The sequence below is a fragment of the Melospiza melodia genome, chromosome 2 (genome assembly GCF_035770615.1).
Source record: "Melospiza melodia melodia isolate bMelMel2 chromosome 2, bMelMel2.pri, whole genome shotgun sequence".
Taxonomy (NCBI): domain Eukaryota; kingdom Metazoa; phylum Chordata; class Aves; order Passeriformes; family Passerellidae; genus Melospiza; species Melospiza melodia.
This window is the reverse complement of record NC_086195.1, coordinates 142,304,221-142,327,115: the sequence shown is the minus strand read 5'-3', so window position 1 is coordinate 142,327,115 and position 22,895 is coordinate 142,304,221. Positions and strand designations below refer to the sequence as shown.

The 22,895-nt window shown below is 40.6% G+C and overlaps 1 long non-coding RNA gene across 11 annotated transcripts in view; it reads right to left on the bottom strand.

The window, feature by feature from the left end:
• The window catches only part of LOC134415266 (uncharacterized), an 85,028-nt gene that overhangs the window by 29,261 nt on the left and 32,872 nt on the right, over positions 1-22,895 (bottom strand). For 9 of the 11 annotated variants that reach the window (XR_010026995.1, XR_010026998.1, XR_010026996.1 and 6 more), the window contains 9 exons: positions 21,195-21,453; positions 20,097-20,212; positions 15,687-15,854; positions 13,767-13,854; positions 10,228-10,340; positions 9,592-9,722; positions 6,607-6,693; positions 2,644-2,699; positions 699-780 (listed from right to left, as the gene is read on the bottom strand). This is a non-coding gene — a long non-coding RNA (uncharacterized LOC134415266). The remainder of the gene's footprint in view (positions 1-698; positions 781-2,643; positions 2,700-6,606; positions 6,694-9,591; positions 9,723-10,227; positions 10,341-13,766; positions 13,855-15,686; positions 15,855-20,096; positions 20,213-21,194; positions 21,454-22,895) is intronic. The other 2 variants (XR_010027001.1, XR_010026997.1) reach the window with 2 other exon arrangements.

The following is a 22,895-nucleotide window of genomic DNA, read 5'->3' as shown; positions in this document are numbered from 1 at the left end:
AGACATGCAAAACTGTCACCATTTGGTGAAGTTCTCTTACAAAACAATTGTTTTCCTAGATCACAGCAAATCTTCCTGCAAAGCTCTTTCTTTTACTCTGACTAATGTAGGAAGGACCATGATAATGGGTGTGGAGGGCTCCTTCCCTCCAGGACTCACTTTCAGCCTCTGGCAATTTGTAGCTGAGAAATATTCTAACACTACATCAATGTTCTTGTGCTTAAAGACCTTCAGTGAGCTCTTTATTCCAGGATTTTACCCAGCTGCTTTCTGAATCCATAAGAACTCTCAGCATTCACAAAGAATTCCCCAAGTCAGCCAGGAAATATATGAAGAAATGTAAAGGTTTGGTTTTCTTTTTGCTGTGGGGTTTTTTCCTGTTTGTGTTTGAGTCTTGCACCAGTTGGTTTAGGTAATTTCTCCTACAACAGGTGCCTAAACCTGAGCAAGTTGAATTTTCCACAGAAGGCCCTTAAAAGGCAGCTCTGGGTCTTTCTAAAAGCAAAGTCCTCTTTGCACTTAAGGCAGTGGGGAATTTCTAATAATAACAGGATTAATTAATTTCTAATAATTAATAGGATTAGGGGGCAGTTACAGAACCCACAGGCAGAGATATTTGGGGCAAGACTTCAGAAAGGTGCACCTTCCTACTGGCAGTTTGGTTTGAGGAGCACAGAGCAGTCATGTCTATTCTTTACCTCTCTTGTTTTGTACTTCTGTGAGTTTTTGGCAGCTCCTCTGGGTTTGGACTCCACACAGACAAAAGGAGCCTTTTCCATACTGATGAAAACACAGAAGGGAAAATTGGTATAGTTCTTCTGATGGGAAAATGAAGATCAAGAATGCTGTTAAATTATAATATAGGCCTAGGAGAAAAATAGAGGATGATGGAAAATACTGACAGTCTAGCTGGCTTTTAATGAAGGATAACATTTTCCATTACAGGAAACATAAAGCACTGGAAAACATTTTGAAGAGCTATCATTTAAAAGTTTTGGGGTTTAGTGGGAAATATCCCTGCTCAAATTGTATTCATGATACTGTCTCATAAATATGGGAACATAAGTTGCCTTTAAAGTTTTGGCCCTTCTTCAGCATATATTTTTAAAAATCCTTTTATATTGTATTAACTTTTTGTTTGCTTTGAAGAGAAAAAACATGCTCCTCTCTGTTTCCATTCCCCTCCCAGTTTTCTTCTTTTAATGAGATGTTTGACTCAAATATCATCCTTCATGTTACCCTCCTAAATTTTTACATTCTCTCTGTTCTTGTTCCTGGCAACATCAGAGTCTGCCTTCTCCCTTTGTAGAGCTAAATGGCTCTCTTAAACCCCAGAATTCTCAAAACAACACCTAAACTGTTGCTTCTGTCACCCCTGAGCAGAAACTCTTTTTCATCTGTATCACCTTAGTTTTAATCAATTCTTTCCTGATTGCCCAATTTAATTTAGGCTGTTCTTCTAAATTAAATTGGAAAATAATAGATGAAAATATTAACGTAACAAAATCCCATTGAGCAGTTTATCAATAAATCTGCTTAACAAAGAAATGTCCTTTACAGAAAATGAAAGTGGTTTGCATTTGTCCAAGCAGATAAAGACAGTTCAGATGCTCTGACCTAATTCCAATTCAGCTACCAAATGTAGGTGTCTTTTGTGAGTATACACCTTGCTAAATAAGCTTCTTTATGATGAAATTAAGCTCTTCTGATCAAAGGAGATACTTTGTGTACCACTGAATATGCATTTTGAGCTATATATTAACAGCTTACAAAATTGAGAAATCCAAATTCCTTTGTTTACTGTCAAAGTCATTATAAGAAGAAGATAAGTAAAGATGAATAACACAGTCCACCAAAACAACTTAGTTTTCTGTGATTGTGGAAATTAAATTTAGCAAACTTTTGCAAAAGCTGATCCTTAATTTTTCTTGACAAGGTGTAATTTACAACTATGTTATTTAAATAAAATTATTACCACCAAAACATGTTCATTGAATGTGGTTGTAAAGTTCACAAAAGCACTGTGTGAAAAATGAGGTGTTTTACGGTTTTTTTCCTGTCTATCTGAAAGCTCTGTGGCTCTACCAGCAAACTGCTTTTCCCAGCTCTATTCAGTAGTATCTAAAATTCTGGATGACTTCTTCGTTCTGTTTTTCTTGAATTGTGTTACTTGGGGAATATTTACAGTCTCACTGCAACATTTAGAGTTATTTACACAGCCCAGCAGACAACTGTGCAAAGATCTGGAGCTGGTGGGAAGCTGAGCCAGGAATGCCATGGGATGCAGTGAAAAGTCCAGCCCTGTGTGGCTGGGGGCAGCCTGGCCACTATTAAGTGGCAATTTGCCAGGGGCTGGCTCTGGAGCCCTCACAATAGCAATAATTATATTTCATGAGGCCTTTTGATCATGGAGAAATTGCATTGTCCCAGCACACCAGGGCTGTACAAGCCCCTCCTCAGAAGCTGTGCTGTAAATTTGCTTGGTTACAGGCAAACTCCAAAATTTCCACACAAAATCCATGGATATGGCCTCTATAGCTGGCCCTCCTCTCCCACCCAGCCCAGCTCAAACATGACAAACACATGGCCCTGTTACCCCATATCTTGTCACAATTATTATGTCTTTTAAAAGATAAAACTTACATAACCGACACGGGCTCAGTAGGACCAAAAGTTCATCCTTGGCAGAGCAGAATTACCTGTAGGTGTTTCAAAAGATGAAAAATGAGCTTTCAATTGCCTGTCAGATTCAAAGGCATTTCAGATAAGACACAAATTTGCTCACTAAAAATTGAGGAATGCTGTCACTCCACTTTGAGCACAGTTAAATCCTGATAAAAAGTCATTGCTGAAAACTGAGCCATTACTGTATTTGGTTTGTAAGGTGGGAAGAATTTCCACAAATATGAAGTTTAAAAATCCATTTAAAACAAGAAATGAATTTTCAAATTGACAAAATCAAGTACTGTAGAAAGTTCTTGCTTCTTTTTCTTACAAGTCACCCAAGTGCACAAGTATTTCAAACAGCTTGACATCTGTATTACATAAGCAGAAAGCAATTCAGCTGCTTGAAGAATATAAAAAACAACTTTGACCTTACACTGGAGTCATGCTTCAAAAGACTGATTATTCATATGAGGAAAATTGCTCAAAAACAACTGCTTGGAAATATTCTCAGAAAGAAAATAGATTGATTGTTCTGAGGCAATAATACAATTATGGTATAACAAACTGGATTTTTATTTCATTTTACTCCTAAGGCTTTTTCTTTCTTCACAATAAGTGCTTCATTTGCTAGTATTTGAAATATTTTATCTTTCAAAATGTTTCCCTTGTTTGCTCAGTGTATTTTTTAGCTTGCTTGAATGTAACTCTTCAAGAAGTTTGAGAGTTGCTGGTAATGGGAGAATTTCAGGCCATGTTGCCCCTCATTAATTCTGACCCTATTATGGCCATATCACTGCAGGGTTACAGATGCCTTGTATTGGTAGAAAATACTGTAAAAGTGTTCATCAGTATAAAAGCAAATTGTGATTCAGTAAATTTTCACTGTGTCCTTGATATAACAACAAATTACATAACTTCTGGATTTATTTTAGGGTAGTATGTCTTTTCAGGTAATAATTTTCTCTCTGGAGGAGGAGGTACAGCCACCTGGCTGAAGGGGCTGAGAAGAAATTCAGGAAATTTGGGTTCCATTCCCATCTCTGCTCCAGCTTCCCCAGCCATGCTGCGTGGAGAGCTCAGACCCCACTGCTGAACTCTCTCATGCAGATCCTCTGCTGTGAGCAGCTCAGGATTTCACCAGCTCAGATCAAAACCTGGCTAAATGTTAAAGGCTGAGGCCGTTTCTCCTCAGCTTCCCTCTGAAACCTGTGGATTTCAGTTCTTTCCACCCATGTCCCTCCTGCTCCTGTTTGTTTGTTAAATACATGGATCCAGGACTGTGCTTCTCTATCCAGACAAACTGAGGTGTCTGAGCCCTGCCAGTGCCCCTAGAGCAGCACATCTCCCACAGTGAGCTTGGTTCTCACTGCACATTAAAACAAACTGGGCTCCAGAACCTCCAGAAGAATCATCAAGTTTGGACAACGCTGCCAAGCCCATCACTAACCCAATGCCCTCAGCACCACATCTGCAGGTTTTTAGAACACTTGCAGGGATGGTGATTCCACAACTCCCCTGGACAGCTCCTTCCAGTGCTTGACAATCATTTCTGTGAGGGATTTTGTCCTAATCTCCACCCTAAACCTCCCCTGGCCCAGCCTGAGGCCGTTCCCTCTCCTCCTGTCCCTGTTCCCCCCGGCTGTCCCCTCCTGTCAGGAGCTGTGCAGAGCCACAAGGGCCCCCCTGATCCCCCTTTTCTCCCCTTCCCAGCTCCCTCAGCCTCTCCTGGGGCTCCAGCCCCTTCCCAGCTCCCTTCCCTGCCCTGGACACGCTCCAGCCCCTCCAAGTCTCTCCTGGAGTGAGGGCCCAAAGCTGGACACAGGATTTGTACAATCAGTCCCCTCACAGGAATTAACTCAGTCCATAAGCAAAGCTTTGTTCATACCCAAACAGTGGGTTCAATTTGGTTCATACCCAAACTGAACCCAGTATTTGGGGATGAACAGGATCTGGTTCATACCCAAATATTGGAGTTCAATTTTTCTTCAACTCCCCCTTCACAGCAGTCCAAAATCTCTCCCAGCATTATTTTTACATAGGTTATTGAACAAGTTGAACTAAAAAGTTGCTGTACTCCACATGAGAGGTTTCTGGAGAAAACCAGAGAGTTTTCTCCAAGTTATCTGTGCTTCACCTCAGTGGAACCATTTCAGACAAGGACTTCCCCTCAGTGATCTGGTCACAGAGCTCTAGACAGTAATATGACATGGCATTAAACCAATTTTAAAAGGTAATTCTTTTAGTGCTTCTGATGTGTATCCTAATTTTATCACCACAGAATCACAGTTCAATGGGCTGCTTCTTGTCAAGCTGGAGCTATTCCTTTTTCCACCTTACATTTTTCAAATACTTCCTAAACCAAGGGAAGGAATTTCACACCACCAATCAAAATAAGCCACTCAGCAGAAAAGTTTCAATTTCCAGCTCTTAATAAATCACACAGATTTAAATCAGATTCACAAATTCCAGAGAAGTTATGCATTTATGTTCTCAATTTCCATAACAGAAGTTGCAACTCTATAGGAAAATCTGAACTCCTAATAGTTACCTGCTGAACTTAATTGTGGGCAGAACTCATTTGTTTATGTCTGCTGGCCCCTCACTGGAGAAATGTTAACCATAGTACAATATATGAACATAAACTTCAGCTCATTCACTTCTGAGCTAAATAAGCAAAACAAACTATTTCCTTCCCTAAATTCAACACTGATTTCTATTTATTACACAGCATATCTTGGTGCTAACAGAGACCAAGATCAGATATATTAATTTACAGCGGAAGTGTGGGACTGTGAATCTCCTTGAAAACTTCCCTCCACCAAGACACTGCAGAGTCTGTAAGATGTGTGGCATGACCCCACACTGTGCCAGTGATCATCAGCCCATTTTCCAATTTTGGTGCATTTTCTGCACTTTGGCGAGCACTGCTGCCATCCCTGCAGGTTGACACTGATGGGACCTTGTCCCCAGAGCCAAAAGGAAGCTGCTCCAAGAGTTTTTTTTTTTTTGGCCAGGGATGCTGCAAGCAAAGCCCCACCCTTCCCCTGTGCTGAGGAATGTGATGGATCCATTCCCATTTCTCAGCAGAATTGCTGCAGTCATGTCCCCAAACTGGCTTCCTATCAGAATTTCAAATAAAGCACTGCACTTTTTCTCCTTAACTTGCCCAGAAAGGACTTTTTCATTTCAAAACATTTAGAAAACAAAAGTGTGTGCATGTGTGGGTAGAAATACTGGGGAAAAAAAACCAACCTGTGACTTGATACCTGCATGTCAGGAGTGACTGGTGACACTGAGGGTGCAGGAACACATGTAGCAATTAATTCAGCTTCTCCCTGATCACAAGCATCACATTTGCTTTTTGTTCTGTTGATTACAAATGCTGTGTGATTGCTTTTAATCCAAAAGTAATAAATTTGTGCTGACTGCTTAATCTCATCTCTAAATGGAGCTCTTTGGTTTCATCAGCCCCCAATTTATTGCATTTTTGAGATAAACCAGCCAATGGTTGGTTTGGTTTTAGCGTGCTGCATCTCTTTCAATTTCTACTTTTACTTTTCTGTTTGCCTAAATTCCTTCTGCAGATAAATTAAAACCAGGAAGATTTTTAGAGTTCCAAATCTATTTTTTTAAAATTTTTTTCTTTCCCCCCACCCTCCAGGTTTTCCACTTGAGGTGCATACACAGTATCAAAGACATTTCAGCATTAGTCAAACTTCAAGATGTGTTTAAACTCTCACTTTGCAGTTCTACTGGCCAAATTCAACATTTTGCTCTGCCAGAAAATGCCAGGTGGTAACAGAATCATTTTAGGTACTTTTTTAGCTGTGCACCAGATGGTGATAACACAAGTAATGATACCAAACAAGTATTAGCTTGTTTCTAACCCCTGCCTCCCCATGCTGCAGATGCAAAAGGTCATTTATATGAAGCACTCACCATGTGCTGTGCAAAATACAACAGAAATTCCAGCCAAACTGGTCCCTGGAGTGTCCAGAAAGCATCCTGGTGGAAATTCCCCAGTGACTGTGGAAAATGCAAGAGAAAAAAAAAACCAACAAAACTATTATAAATATTTTGTGATCATGATTTGGAATGAACCGTGTCAAGCAAGTCCTTCAGTGTTATGTCAGTGTTATGTCTCTTTCAAACAAATGGGACATGATTAAAGCAATTAAAGGCTGTGTCTTTATTTAAGGCTTACCTGGCTAGAGGGGTATTTGGTGTGAAACAAAAACCCCAAAATGATGCAAGTAATGATCTAAAATTAGACCCAAATTATTTCTCCCTATACCTTCTATTAAAAGGAGTGGTTAGAGCTTTCTACTTCCTGTGGAAATAGATAAAACAGAGATGCCTTCTGTCTTAATTTCCCCATGCACATTTCCAGATCCTGGCATTTCCTTTCCCTCAGCAAAATCAGACCTGAAATTATGGCATCTCCACGCTGTCCTGCAAGTCTTAAGAAAGAATTCTGGACTTCCTCAGAAACTGTATTGGAACAAAGTCACCCAAATTGCAATGTCAGATTGCTTTGATTTTAATTTGAATACAAGAGTGATCCATTCCAAATGCTCCAGAGAAATATTTCCTTGTTCAGCCCCCTCAGCTCCTCCTCCAGGCTTCCTCAGATCATTTCCAGTTTGCTTTTAATGGAAATTCCTTCTGACCCCAATCTTCTGCCTGATGAATTCAACCTATCAATCATACAAGCCTTTAATCCAATTTATGCAGGGCTGGGGAGAACAGGAAAAAGCAAATGTATGGAGATCAGTGGAATCAGAGCAGTGTGTTCAAACCCACCCCCAAACACATGAAATTAAGCAGTCTTCTGACTCTGGGAGCTGAGAGGCTTTTTAATGTCTTGCTGCTTCTTATCTGAGTTGGAGCCAGTGCTCAGGACCTTTCAGACTCATCAAATTATGGGTTGTTGCTCTGCTTCCAAGCTGTGTCTGGCAATTTCTCCTCAGTGCTGGTGTAGTCAAGGTCTCAGAAGCACGAAAGGCCCCTGGCTGATCTCTCCTTGTGTATGCACAGTTTGCATGCCTGCCTGCAAGAGAAGTCCTCTCTGTGCCAGCCAAGAAGGGGGCCAGCCAGCCATCAGCCCCATCTTGGGGTGCTGGCACCTCCAAACCTCTCAGTGCTGTCATGGCACAAAAATGGGAAGAGCAATCCTTGAATAATCCTAAAACTCACACCTTGAATGTGAAAGTGACTTTGACCTACAGAGCTGTTAATGCCAGCCTGTCCCATGGCTTCTGTATGCAAAACCTCACATATTTCAAAATAATCAGAGGTTAATTAAATTGGTAATTGGATTTTCCACTCATAGTCGTCTATGCCCATTTATTTCTGCAGTCACCCTTTTATGGGTTGAGTAAGAAATTCTTACTCACAGAGCTTGAGGATGGGTCAGGCTGGAAGGGAGCACAGAGGGTCACTGGTGCCACCTCCCTGCTCAGGCAGGGTGATCCCTGGGCACAGGAGTGTGTGCAGAGGCTCTGAATATCCCGGGGAGGAGACCCCAGAGCCTCTCTGGGCTCTGCCCAGGGCTGGGTACTGTCCAGAGCAGAAATTCTGTGTCTCCTGTGCGGGGGAATTGCTGGGATCAGTGCCTGCCTGTTCCTCTGGTGCCATTGCTGGGCCTGGAGCAGAGCCTGGCCCTGTTCTGAGCCTTCCCTTCAAAATCTTCCCCATCACTTCCATTGATTTCCTCACTCTTGATTTGTTCTATCTCAAGGAGCTGATACCTCTTGAGAAAAGAAAAATACCTTTCAAGCTGATGACTGAGGCAAACTCCTAACTCCCACTTTCATGAGATGTAACTCGAAAAGCTGCCAGCTTTCTTGTTAAAATGAAGTACTTCCATTTTCCCTCTCTTCACCTGCTCATAACAATTTGATTCTTTAAAACTGAAGTGGAAAGGATTTGTTTTCAAAGCAAAGTTGAATAGGAAAACTAACTGGGCTAACTGTAGCAGGAGCCTTGAGTAGTAGCCTCAGCACACCCCCATCCCCTGGGAACACGATATCTGGAATATTACTTTATTCCAGAATAATCAGTGTGCTTTTAAGGCAAAGTAATTCTTCTGGGGAGGAATGAGGGATGGGGGGAGGGAGTCTAAGCCACTTTCACTCTGGGCTAGAATTCCCTACCAGCTGTTCCTTGCTACTCAACAGAGAAAAGAAGCCTGGACAAAAAAAGTGCTTTTCTGGGATTCCAAGTGGACAAGGCCTTACCATTAAAGAAGCTGGACAAGAAGTTAAAATTGAAGAGAGAGAAAACACCCAACCTCAACATACATTGCCCTCATACAAAGACTTCTTATCAACAGCAGCAGCTGTTGCCCAAAATAACCACTATTACTTTAGCAATAATCCTGAACCATAAACCAACTCAAAAAATCTTTGTAAAAGAAACACATGTATTATTTAAGGCTTAGATAGTACACCAGTGCCTAATTTGAGCCAATGTGAGTTTTTGAAGAGTGTGCAAAGCTAGAGGTGCTCACAAAATGTGTTAAAGCACTTTCCTTTCTGTTAATTTGGAACAGAATCCATGACCACATCTGTTTCAGAAAAATATTGTTTGACTTTAGTTAAAATTGCACTCCAAAATTTTAATAAATGTAATGGTGTGGAAAAGTTTTCAGGAAATTTTATTCTCCCTGTTTTTTCTTCACACAAAAAGTTGCAGTGAAAAGAACCCCAAAAATTCCAAACCTTTAAATGAGTGAGGAATGCTTCAGTGAAAATCCTTGATTAATTTCATGAAGGAAGTAAAATTTACAGATATACTGCAAAAAACCCCTCATTGCTGTGTAAGAAAAAGGCTTAAAGGAAATGGTCCCTCAGACATAATTTCTCACCCTTCTTGATTCATTGGTGACTTTGAAACTCAAACCTGGTTTTGGCATTATCCTACCGTGGAGGAGACTGATTTTCATGGTTTCTCCTGGGAGTCCATTATTCACACAGGTTAAATTTCAGTGAGTGGTGAAACAATCTCTCTCGTGACAGACTGTCCTCTGCAGGAGCAAGGAGCCTGCTCAGACACTGAGATGTGCAGGGAAACACCACAGTTAATCAGCAGCACCAGGGAAATAATCGGATTATGTTGTCTGATCCTATTTTCTAATCACAAGAAATTGTGATGGAAAGAAAACCAGAGGACATGTTCTAATTAATACACTCAGAATTTGCTCTGGAAGGCACTGCAGCAGGCCTAGACATGACAAGATACAAAAGAATCTAGAGTTCAAGGACTTCTATGAAATATAAGTAATGTATCAAGAATATATTGTGGAAACATCTGTGGCATTTTATTCCCAGAACTCTCCTTTTTTTTTATTGGATGGAAAAAGATGTTGGTAGTGATGATGGTGATGGTGGTCGTGAGAGAGAAGGAAATGAAAAATGGAAGGAGAACCTTCTAAGGTTCTTAATATTTTATCCTGGTTTCAAACTCAGTGTTAACTGTGTAGAGCCATAAAGAGGAATGGGAGTCAAATAGCAAAAGTAGGATTTTTATGGAATGCTGCTAATACAAAACCTACAGTACCTGGTGCCTCTTGGGCTGTTGCTGAATTTTATCTTGGACTGGTGAATTGTGATTTTTAGTTGCTTCTCTCTTCTCTTCTCTTGCTGTGTCTTCAGAAAGAAAGCTCATGATGTCTCAAAGAGAGAACATAATTCAGTAAGTGAAATAATCTCTAAGTTATTATTAATAAATCTCTATTAAATTACAATTCTGCCAGTGTTCATAAAGGTATTAATATGTGAAAATATAAATAGTGCCTGTCAATCAGGAATCTACAGTTCAATTAAAAGGCCAAGGTGCTGGATTTTCACCCGGAGTTTTAAGTGGCACAGGTAGAAGAAGCAGCTGTAGAAGCACCATGATTACCCCAGATTTCATAGGTTCCAAAAAAGCTGAGGGCTGGTTCTTTTTTTTCCCCAGTTAAGTGTGGCACAACATTAATGGAATAGGAATTTACAGCCCTGTAACAGTTTACAGCTTCTAAATTGAACCTCCTGACTTTGCCTCAGCAAATGTCTGTCAGTGGCAGGATTTGAATTGCAAACTCTATTCCATTAATTTTTTTCAGTGTAGAATATGAAAGTGCTGTAAGTGACATTTGAGGGCATGTTCCACCAGCTTAGCAAAGATTGAAGAAACAGAGACCGAATAATGTTGGGAGGAAAAGCCAGAGGAAATCCAGATGGACCTTTTACATCCTCAGTTTGGTATAAAAATTGTTGAGAGAGTGGGGGATTACACAGTGACACCTGTACAATATAACATGTAAGGTACTGATAAGTTATGAAAGAGCTGTTTTTGAATGACTTTCTTGAGTTTCCCCTTAAAGAGGTCTGTGTTTTGTTACCGCAAAGGGAAAGGTGGGGACAGCTTTATGCATGCTCTTTTGCCATGTGTATTCCCTGTTTAACTCTTTCTTGAAACACAGGCCAGGTGCCAGAGCTTTTCAGGAAGCATTAGGTGAAATTTAATGTCTCCCTAGTTTTGACACAGTGTGAATAGTTCCTAATGGGTTTCCAAAGAGGGACTATCAAACAATTCTTAAATAAACAGGCTTTGAGCACCGCAGAGCACCCACTGCAGGCTGTAGAGAAGATAACAAGCAGCATCTGCTCAAAGAGCCGGGGCCAGAGGCAAAACTTGTTCCATTCAAGGAGGGAAATGGAAATAGAGTTTGTGCCACAGGTTGTTGTCCCCCTTTCTCCTGCCCCTTCTGCCTCATCCTTCAGTGTCCTTGTGGGAGCTTCTGGAGGAAAATGAGTCCACCAAGCTGGTTAGAGAGAAAGGCTGGGAGAATTGGGATTGTTCAGCCTGGAGGAGAGAAGCTTTGGGGTTACCTCATTGTGGCCTCCCAGTACCTGTAGGAAACCTGGAAGAAGGATGGGGAGGGACTCTTTACAAGGGTCTGGAGGGACAGGACAAGGGCAATGGCTTCAAACTGACAGAGAAGAGGTTTCGATTGGATGCTAGAAGAAAATTCTTCCCTGTGAGGGAGATGAAGCCCTGGCACAGGGTGCCTAGAGAAGCTGTGGCTGCCCCAGAAGTGCTTAGGGCCAGGTCGGATGTGGCTTTAAACAACCTTAGAGAACCTCAGGGTTTAGAGAAAAGTGACTGCCCATGGCACCAGGGCTGGAACTGCATTATCCTCAATCCCTTTCAACCTGAACACTTCGGTTCTCTGGTTCCTTGTACAAGCACAGAGCAGAACTCCCAGCTCTCTTCATGAGGAGCCAGATGGAGCAGAAGCTCAGAAACCAACGGTGTGTTCATCACACAGCCTTAAAGTCACCCAAGAGCTCCTGTCCCTGGGAGAAGGCAGTTGACAAAGCAGCAATTCTGCACATTTGCAGTTCCTCGGGGATCTATTAAGAGACTATTATACTCTTTACTGCTGCTGCAAGATGAAAACAGCCAGCATCTCCAAGGGAACTTCTTGTAAAACCCAAATTGAGCTTAATGAGAAAAGACTCTTGACAAATGCTGTTAGATGTGAGATGCATTTAGCACTTGTCAGGAGCTCTGTTCCTGACTTAATGAATTTATAAGTTAAGCCATGCTCCAATGTTGATGTGAAGGAGACTGAGATCAGTGGCTTTGACAAGGCTGGAGGGCACTGAGTACATTGAGCAGACCAAATTAATGGGATTCACATTACCCTTCACTAAATATATGAAGATGAACAGCCACAGACCGGGTTAAGTCGAATTTTAAAGCAGTTTTTCTGATTGATAGATGAGAATACACAATTCTCGTGGAAAAGAAAAAAAAAAGATCAAAGTATAGATAAAAGAGAGGAATTTCTCAGGAAGAATAACCATTGGTCATTCAGGGGTACATTTGTCACCAAGCAGGGCAGTCTGTGATCCCCTCCCATGAACTCCAATATCAGTGAATTTTAAGGGCATTGTGTGAACTTGAAGGCCATTGTGCAGTCACTAAATCAGGGTGCTGCCAGGTCTGGCTGAATTCTCCCATTTTGAGCTCTATTTAACCTAAAAAAGTGGGTAGGGGGAAGAAGGAAGTTGCAACTGCGTCACCCTACAGCTGCTGTGGTCCTGGCTCTGAGGCAGACCTGCCAAGATCTTTCTGAAATTGCTGTCAAGCTTTGCCATCTTCCAAAACAGAGGAGGTGGATTGTGCCCATAACCTTGTGCTGCCACATTTTTAGCACATTTTTTTTTAGTGCAAGCAAAGTAGAGCAGCTGCATTTGAAGAGATTTTAGGGGCAAGTGTTTAATGCAGCTGGAAAAGCCTTTACACCTCTCCAATGCAGGCACAAGTAACAGAAAGGTGAATTAAAAACATCACATTTTTTCCACTGTATGGGAGGATTTTTCATTTCTCAAGCAAAAAGGGGTATCTGGGCCCTTCTGTCTCCAGAGCAAGGTGCAATTCCCACAGTCCCTGGTACAAAGAGGGCTCCTGCCCAGCCAGCTCCAAAACAGAGGCATTAAAATATTCAGAGGCCTTAATAAAGCTGCTCTGTCTGCACATTGAAAAGTTATATCCAAAGGTGCCTTTTTTCCCCTCTGTTTTTCTCTGTGCTCAAATACATCCAGTTTCCCTCCCATCTCAGCAATCTCACGTGTTTGTGTGCCCAACTTCCATGGCAGGCAGGACAAAGGGGGCTGTTATAAACCCAGTCCCAGGCAGCCCTCGCTCACAGGCCTCACACCTATATTTCTTCCATAAATTCCAGTCAAATCTCTATCCTAAGAGGCAACTGCTGAGTTGGCTGCTGGCCCTGGAAACCACATTTTCAAATAAAATGCAACAGAGGAGAAAAGAAATCGCCTTCTCTTCTTAAGGACAACAAAAGAAAACTAACTACCAATGGAAAAACAAAAGGAAAAAAAAAAACCAAGGAAGGATTTTAGGTAATGGCAATAAAAATTGGTTCAATTTTCAGCCAGAGTGAGAAAATAATTCTCCAAAAAGGTTCCCATTTTAAGATCAATAGGACAAGAGCCTCAATAAAGTGGGAGAGCTCCTTAAAGGTAATGGATCCCTTTGTCCCAGAGGTGACGCAATGTCTCTTTTCAGGACAATTCCCTCTGTACCTGTGAGCTGTGGTGAGGTGGGCAGATCCTTCCATTGTAGCTTCTCCCTCCCAGCCTTGTGGTTTGATTGATTTAGCAGCCACCTGGCCTAAGTGGCAGAAATAGAAGGAGAAACATTTAATTAACCTGACAGGAAATGCTCCAAGTGTGCTAGGAAATAGCAGGGATAACATTAACATGTCAGTAAATATTTCATAAATTTACAGTCCTTTCAGTCTAGGCTTTTATGGACTTAACAAACAAGGTTATCCCTGTGCTGCCTTTAATCCATTTACAGTTAGTTGGATTTTTTAATCAAAAATTTGGGTAAGGGTAACAGGAGACCATTCATTTCACACATGGAGGTATGAGGTGCTCAGGGAACCAGCAAACCTTCCGAGTATTTTGTCAAATGTTTCTTATCTAAGGGTGGAATGAATCCCTGATATTTAGATTCTATATCCTAGAATCTAAATATAGATCCTAAATAGAATATAATCTAAATCAGTATACTTCCATATAGATTTATATAGAAGTATTTTTTTATATATCTGATGAAGAGAAAAAAAACCAACAAAGGAAGTGTGACAAAGTTTGAGTTCTCATTTTAAAAAAATTAAAGAAGAGAAAAACATCACCTTGTTCCCTTGTTCATATAAGAAATTTGTTCTTCTGATAATGAATCAGCAAATTATTTTGCACTATTACATATGTCAACACAACCAAACCCACATTTTAACAGGAAGGAAAAAAGCCTAACACTGTGAACATCTCTTGCTTGGAAAGCCAAGCCTTTGTTAGTTTGTATTTCCACCTAATTGCCAAGGCTTCTCTGCTAATCAGAATTATCAAAATTTGCATTCAATATTTGTCACAAGACATGCACAGAATTTAGAAAAGCCTAATTATTTAATAGCAGCAATCATGAAAACAAAGAATGTGGCACTTTTACAGACGATGAAAACATTTCTTCTGGTGTATTAGATAAATAATTGAGCCAACAACCCCACTGGATTATTTCAAGTGTGTAAAGTGCTGAAAAAAGCCTCCCAGTGCTCTATGCTGAGCAGGACAAATTCTGTGGAGGGAAACAAATTTCTCTAGGTCCCATCTGAAATGAATCTTAACTCTGTTCTTATCAAACCCTGGTGCCAGCAGGAACAGCTCTGAGGAAAACCACTTGGACACAGCATACCAACACCTCATTTTATGATGCCTTTTCCTGAGGAAAAGTTAAACCAGTTCACTCCATAAAGGCAGCTGAAAGGTACACAAATTATTGTTGTGCAGATGGGGTGTGTGGGAAATGAAATATGAAATCCATTTGCCAGTGGAATGGAAAAGTAGGCATGGCAGGATAAAACACTGGAATTACTCAGATTGCTTTCTGATAAAACACACAGAGGCCTCAGCCCTGTGAATAACCCATCTTTGGCCTCTGGAAAGGCTCCCTCCTGGAGGATTTGTGTTTATGTTAAAGCTGGCCACAATTATAAGAGTAAATGTCTTGAAAGTACACAAGGGTCAGGCTCTGCTGCTGATTGGGAAAATCTGTGTTTAGAAATTTGAGCTCTTCCTGAAATGTTTAATGAAAGGAGCTGCTTTATTAATTGAATTGTGGCATTTTAGCCACCAGTTTTAGCAATAAGAGGCTGCCCAGGTACAGCAGGCACTGGGTGCTGGAGTGGTTCAAGGGCTCGAACATGGAACTCTAATCTATCCCCAGGTTCACATCCATGGTCGTATCAGAAATCACAGCCTCAGTCAGCCCCTATCAGCTGCAGAAGCAACAAAACCATATAAACCATGTCTGTTTCCTGGACAGACATTAGTGTTCTCTTAATTATAGAACAAGATTTCGAACTTTTTTCCCCCCGCTTTTTGAGAAAGAGCGAACTGTGAGCTCTGACCCACTGGCCTGGATCAGGAAGCTTTAAATACCTTTAAATGTTCTCCAGTTCTGCTGCCAAGGCCGTGGCCTCCTTTGCAAGGGCCAAATAAAAACTCAAAGCGGAGAAATTCTCAAAGAACTGTAAGACTGAAGAAGCTGTTCCTTTTCCAGAAAGGGTAACAAAGGTATCTTTATATATCCTGCTCAAACAACAGGAGCTGTGGGAAGAGAAGAGGGAGCAGGATTTGAACAAGAGATTTCAGTTATTAAGGAGGCTTTTATATATACATATATATTTTTTAAAATATATTTTAATAAATATATTTGAGGAAGGAAGAAAATGAAGCCCATAAGGGCAACTTCAAAACAGCAGCTGATGTTGTCCAGACTGTTCAAACCTTACCTGAAGAAGCTCCCTGAAATTCTGATGACAGCTCCTCTCTGCACCTCAAATCTAAGATATAGGTGACAAAAAACCCCAGGCAGGTTTGGAGTATTTTAAAGCTGAAGAAACAGTTCCTGAACTGTTTCTGTGGCCTATAGATAGCTGCATGTTCCCAAAATCCTTGCTGAAAGGCTTGTGAGAGGTTGCTATTCAAAGATGAGGCTTTTTCCTTGTTTCCAACTGCAAAACATCATTGGGCCTGAAAAATCCATGAAATCCATGAAAATGCTCCCCAGTGCTACAATTCTGCTGGAGGTCACCCAGAAGGATGGGACCTGATCTTTAGTAGGAAGGGATTGGATACCTGATGGGAATTTCAGCAATTTCTGAATTAAACTGGTGTTTGTACTACAACAACCTGTCCTAAGTATCACTTCAAGGAAAAAAATCCCTATAAACATTTGTTAGGTGCATGGCCTATTTTAACTTTGCTTCATGTGTGCTTGCAATCATATGAAGCAACCAGAGCTGCAATCTTTTTGATAAACATCAAATAAAATCTTTATATTCCTCATTTGAGTTCCAGCCTATTTCTCTTCCATAAGGGCACTTGCAAGGACCTGTTTCCATCCCTCTCCATCTTTTAGGTGCTTCTGCATAACAAAAATCAGGGCTCCTCTGACTCTTTCCAAATTTCCTTTTTTTTTCAGGAAGAATCAAGGAATTTCCACTCTTGTTAAGTAAAATCTTATTTCAATGGGAAATACCAAGAAAATTCAGAACAAAAATATTTCTGAAGTGGTAAATCCACCCCGTGTATTAACAGGAGAGTGTGTGCCTGTGTCAATATGTATAAATTGTTCTGAACAGGGGTATGGGGCTCATTTGCAGGATAATGTATTTTCATTTTTCAGAGTGTGAAAACAATGAAATAATCACCTTTTGCAATGTAAGGAAGCACTGTGAATTTTGTTCTAAGTTCATGTTTTAGCACTTTGCCCTGAAATGTTTAGGAATACATAGAAAGTGTAAAATCTGAAATATTTTAACATTAATGAGGCCTTTATTTTTATACATACATACATACATACATACACACACACACATATATGTGTGTGTGTGTATACATATATATGTTTGTATATATATAAAAAGTGGAATATGAAGCAACTATAATTTCTATCTGCTAAAGAGTAACGATTTTCACAGTTACAACTTCAATAGTAATATATTTATTCCAAGGTATTCAGCAATAAAGAAGAGCATTTCTACTCTGCTCTTCGGTCTTTGACCTATTTTTTCTCTCAAGTTTTTTGATTTATGTTTTGATTACCTATCTAGTATTCCCTGACTATTTCTATTGACTCTTTCATGATTTCTTTTCTTTGTTGCTTACAAATAGCCTTTGTATTTTTCATTTTGCTTTTCCCCCCCCTGCATCCAGCAGAATCTTTGCAGATATTGTGTCACAAATGGAGCTGGTAAAAACATTCCTGCTCTGAGAAAGTTCAATTCCTACCCCACTAATTTAGGGCTGGAACTACTTCTGGTATTGAAATTCTCCCCCCAAAAATGTATCTCATTAAGTTGGCCTGCTGATTTTGACATCCAATTTTCAAAAGTAGTCAGTGAGGAGTACATTCAAATGGTTTATCTTTTTAAACCTCATTCAAGAATAATTCCTATTTCTTCAAGCCTGCAGGTAGGGTAAATGTTGGAGGATTTGGTCCATTTTTCTATCACTTTAAGTGTTTTAAGGAAAGAAGAGTGTGGAAAGTTTTGTAGTCTACTAAGTGGAATGTGCTATTGAAAAAAATATTTATGTGGGTTTTTGTTTGTTTTTGGTTGGCTTTTTGTTTGTTTGTTTGGGTTTTTGTTTCTCCAGGGTTGAAAGAGAAGAACATGATTTTAGAAAGAAATGATGCTACTGACCACTAAAAAGCAAATCCCAGGACACTTGAGCAAGTCACATTGTCTCTGATATTTAGAGATGAGGAAAGGAGGTAAAAATGGCAGATAAAGAGTTCCTATAGAAAAGGATTTTGATTGCTGCTGTCAACTTGCTTTTTCTGTAGAAGGCTTTTCATCACTGTCCTCCTACTCTAATGTGGTTCATGGTGGCTGAGCAGAAGAGAATTCAGTCAGAAAAAAAGAAATATAAGCAGTCTTTGGGCAGTATTTCACCTTGTTTATGTTAGGAATTACCTGAAAATCGAGATTCTCAGGAAAAAAATCCTAAACTCTTTCTAAAAAAGGGTTTGGAATTCTAAAAAAAAAAAATTCTAACCCTTTCTAAACCTAAGTTGTTTCTTTAAAGTTTTATATAATAGAAGGGAAGGGACACAGTAATGTTGGTAAAAGAGCGGATCAGCCCGACCTCCGCTCAGCTCTCGTCTGAGAGGAGTTTGAGATCTGGACCTTATCCTCTAAACCTTGGCTTTCCACATTTGAAATGAGCATTTAATGCCCATGGAAGGTGTTAGGCTGACGGTCCAAGGAGCAGGGAAATAACCTCAAACAGTGCACGCATCACACCCTTCATAAAAATATCACAGCACGCTGTAAAATGAAATTAGACTCCCTGTTTTGCCCACAGATCAAATACACCACAAGGCACAGGAATGCAGGGGATTTTTTCTCCACTAACATACAAAAAGAAGTTCAACACCAACTCCCAAGACTTCCTCAAAGGCGTGTGGCTAATCCCAGTTGGTCTCCAGTCCTCTTTAATAAGCCTGAAAAGAAATTATGTGGTCACAGCTAGTACAAGTTAAGCTGCTGTTTTCTGTGCTGTAACCATCCAAGGGGAATTGGTTTGTACCAGTTTTTCCTCTCCAAGGTGAGAAATCATGAAATGGCAGCACAAAAACTTGTGATTCAAAGGCTGATGGGTTTGAAGGAGTGACCTAAAAGGGGATAAGACACCACAGTGGATAACCAGGAACTTAATCTCAACAATCACAGCCACTTTGAGAAAAATATTTAGGCAATTTTCTCCAGAGTTTCAGTCACAGGAGAAGAACACTAATTTTAGAACATTTGAAAGATAATGCACAACACTTCACTTTACACTGAAAAACAGAAAAGCCACTGAGTGCTAGGATAAACAGGATTAAAAAAATGAATCCATCACATTTCATAGGCTGTCACTATGGGGAAGGAATTGGTTACTCCTTAGCAACTGCCCATATTAAAACATTTCTGCCAATAAAACATTTGCACTCCTATTTTTGTTTATAGCCTTTAAATGTATTTTTGTGCCTGCTGTACTCTGGCAATCCCCTGCTAGGGAGGGAAAGAAGGCAGGAACTGTGGTCTAGCCCTAACCAGGAACTCTGCACACTGAAATCCCTGCCAACTCTCACCCCACATCTCACCCACCTTTTCTTGGAACCAGCTTTTATATCCTCAAATTCCTTGGACCCCAATCAGTCAGCCCACAGAGCGAGGCAGGGCATGGAAGGAGCAATCCTTGCTCTGGTCGGTGCAGGGCAGAGAGACCAAAGTGGTTTTTGGTTTTTGGTGGTGTGACCTGGCCTCGTGCTGAGCCCTTCTTGCAGCCCTTGGCTCAGCTGGGCATGAGCAGGAAATCCTGGGGTATTTCCCGGTTTTGGCAGCCATGACATAAGAAAGATGCAAAGGAGGGAGAAAGAGCCCAAGGAGGTGCCGTGGGGATGGTGCAGGGACTGGAGGGAAGGATGGTGAGGAGTGGATGAAGGCTCTTGGTGTGTTCAGCCTGGAGGAGATTGAGGGGAGAACTTGTTGTGGTCTTCATCATCCTCATGATGGACAAGCACTGATCTCTGCTCTCTGGGACAGGGACAGCACCCAGGGAATGGCCTGGAGTTGTGTCAGGGGAGCTCTAGGTTGGAAAGGTCCTTCCCCCAGAGGTGCTGGGCATAGCCCCACAGAGCTCCAGGAGCTCCCAGGGATCCCCAGGCTGGGATTTGGGGCCTGTGCAGGGACAGGACTTGGAACTGATGATCCCTGGGGCTTCCTTCCACCTCAGCATATTCTAGCAATCTCCTTGCTCTCAGCAGGGTACTTGGAGAAGATGCTGAGCATCCATTCCTACCTTTTATTTTAAATGTGAAGTTTCCTCTGAATAAATATTAAATGGTTGATTGAAAAGCAAAGACTCAGCTTTCATTTCACTAGGAATCCTTGTCATTTTCTCCTGACTTCTTCTCACTGGAAGAAAGGAGGAAAAAGAAATTTTGTTTGTTTGAGTTCAACTGGATGCATAATATTTAGTTGTATAAATGACATAAAATAATAGAAAAAAAAATCATAGAGTGACTTGGGATGGAAAAGGACCCTGAAGATCATCCAGTGCCACCCCTGCCATGGCAGGGACACCTTCACTGTCCCAGGCTGCTCCAAGCCCTGTCCAGCCTGGCCTGGGACACTGCCAGGGATCCAGGGGCAGCCACAGCTGCTCTGGGAGCCATCATATAAGAAGTAATATAATATAAATATAATACCCTGTGCCAGGGCCTTCCCAACCTCACAGGGAGGAATTTCTACCTGATATAAAAATTCTAAATCGACTCTTTTTCCGTTTGAAGCCATTTCACTTCATGTCCCTGTATCAGAAATACCTGCACTGAATGAAGCCCAGTGAATGTGTTGAATATTTGATTTCACAGTAACTGATCTAGAGAAACAACTCAGTTATCCAGTACAGCATCTGGGCAATGAAATGGCAGCTACTCCCAAGCAATTATTAAATCAACATATTGATGCCTTTCAGCCTTACTGCATCTTGTCTAATTAGGCAAGATGCAGATGATGATTATAAAATATGGAATCTATTATGTCATGGCCTGTTTAATCTGGTTCTTACCCAGTGAACCAAAGTTTTGTGAAATCCATCCAGGATTCAAATGGCTTTTTCACATGAGCTCAGAGCTATTTTACTGTTGCAAGCAGGCCACTTAACTCCCAGGGAAGGGAGTGGTCTGGAAAGCAATATGGAAAGGAGCCTTTCCCTTTTGGGGAGCCAGTGGTCATATTCCCCTAATAAAAAATAACCTGTAGCTGTGGTGGAAAAGACATTTACTAGGAGAAAGCCGCTTGAGTAAGAAAGTACAAGAAGTGTTGCTCAGCATGTATTTTGATCTGGGAATTTCAAACCAGTTTAGCACAAGAAGGACAAGAGCTCTCTTTTCACCTCATGAAAAAAATTCACCATTAGCAAGTCAACTGCACCAAGTGGGCTGTTGAGTGCCAGCACAAAGCTTCCATTGTGGCAAAAAGCTGTCTCAGCACAGGTAAAAACACCTAAAGGGAGATGATAAGACCAGAGATGTGGCTGGAGATCCATATTTCCAGGTTTCAGCCTTTCAAGGATATTCATATGAAATTTCTTCTCTTGTTTTGGACATTAGTTTCTTGAAGAAACACCACTGATGTGAGAGGGATGGGTGTGCCTAAAATTAAAACATACATCAGAAATGCTGCTTTAATTAAGGCTAAAATTATGCAGAAATAAAGAAAATAGAGTAGGAAAATCCCATTTTGATTATATTGAATATTATACAAGAAACACAATCAACTAAATAGAAGTGTTGTCACTGTTGATGTCTGCCCAGTCATAAGGAAACATCTGATATTTCTCTCAACAATGAGTTAAAAATGAATCAATATTAAAGGTAAAAAGTAGATAGGAAAATAAAAAAAAAGAATTATATTATGAAAATACTAAATCGCCACAAGAAAGAAAAGTACTGTGGGTACTACATTTTATCTGATTTCTTTACAATAATTTAACCAGAGAAACAGAGATGTAAAAGATCAGATTAGAACAGTTCTGTGCCTTGATTTCAGAAAAGTCAAGTAGAAGAACTAAAAAAACGTAACCCAGATCCTCACTTTCTCATTTCAAATAAATCACATTAATAATTTTCTTTTTTGTCTTCAGCTATGGACATGGTACTTCTTCTTTTCCCCTTTTCTTTTGGAAGAGCTGATTTAGCAAATTCTCATTTTTCTTTCTTAGGTTTGCAGGATTAATTTTAAGTATATACTAAAATATTTTGCTACATTAGGGTTACACATGGTAGTACTTCTAGCAAATTATTGAAGGAAAAACAAAGAAGGAGCTTCCAAAACATGGCTTGAGCAATCCCAGTAAAGGCAGAGCTTGTTGCTGGAAAGCTGAAAGCTTAAATTTTTGGAGGGGAGGGACTCATAAAGGAAGAGCATCAGTGATAAGGAATTTGGCTCCTTGGAGAATTAATGCTAATAATTACAAGTCCTGCCAATAGGCAAAGAGCCTGGTGGAATTTGTCAGGCTCTGTCCCATCAGCAGATGCAATCCCTTCTAAAGATTACCAACACTTATTTATCATAAGTAGCTGAGCTATAAATCAGAGAGCACAGAAGAGAAGTGCAGTAAATTGTTCAAACTCGAGTTATATTTTGGAGAAAATTCAGTCTTGTCCCAGCAGGAGAAACACACTTTGGCAGGCCAGTGCTTTATACATTTGTGTTTAGTCCCTGTCAGAATAAGATGTTTTTTCTTCCTACCTCTGCCACCGCAATTACAAAAATCACTATTCAAATGAAAATTATTTGATATTTTTTCATTGTTTGACATTGTCCATAAAGAAGGAAATTTGTGTTTCTTGGTTGATGTTTTCAGATTGTTTCCCCAAGCCTGACTGAATTGAACACGTCCCAAGCCACAGGGCCAGTGAGGCGGACGAGTTCATCCCTGTACCTTCTGGCCCTATAAAAACCCCCAAAACACTCCTCAGCTCAGAAAAAGGCATTTTCCCCGGTAAGTCCCAAAGTTATTAAGCAAAGCTTTCCCTGCCTGTGAGTTGGACTCTGCTCTGCCAAGCACTGGAAAGGGAAATTCTCCCTTGCC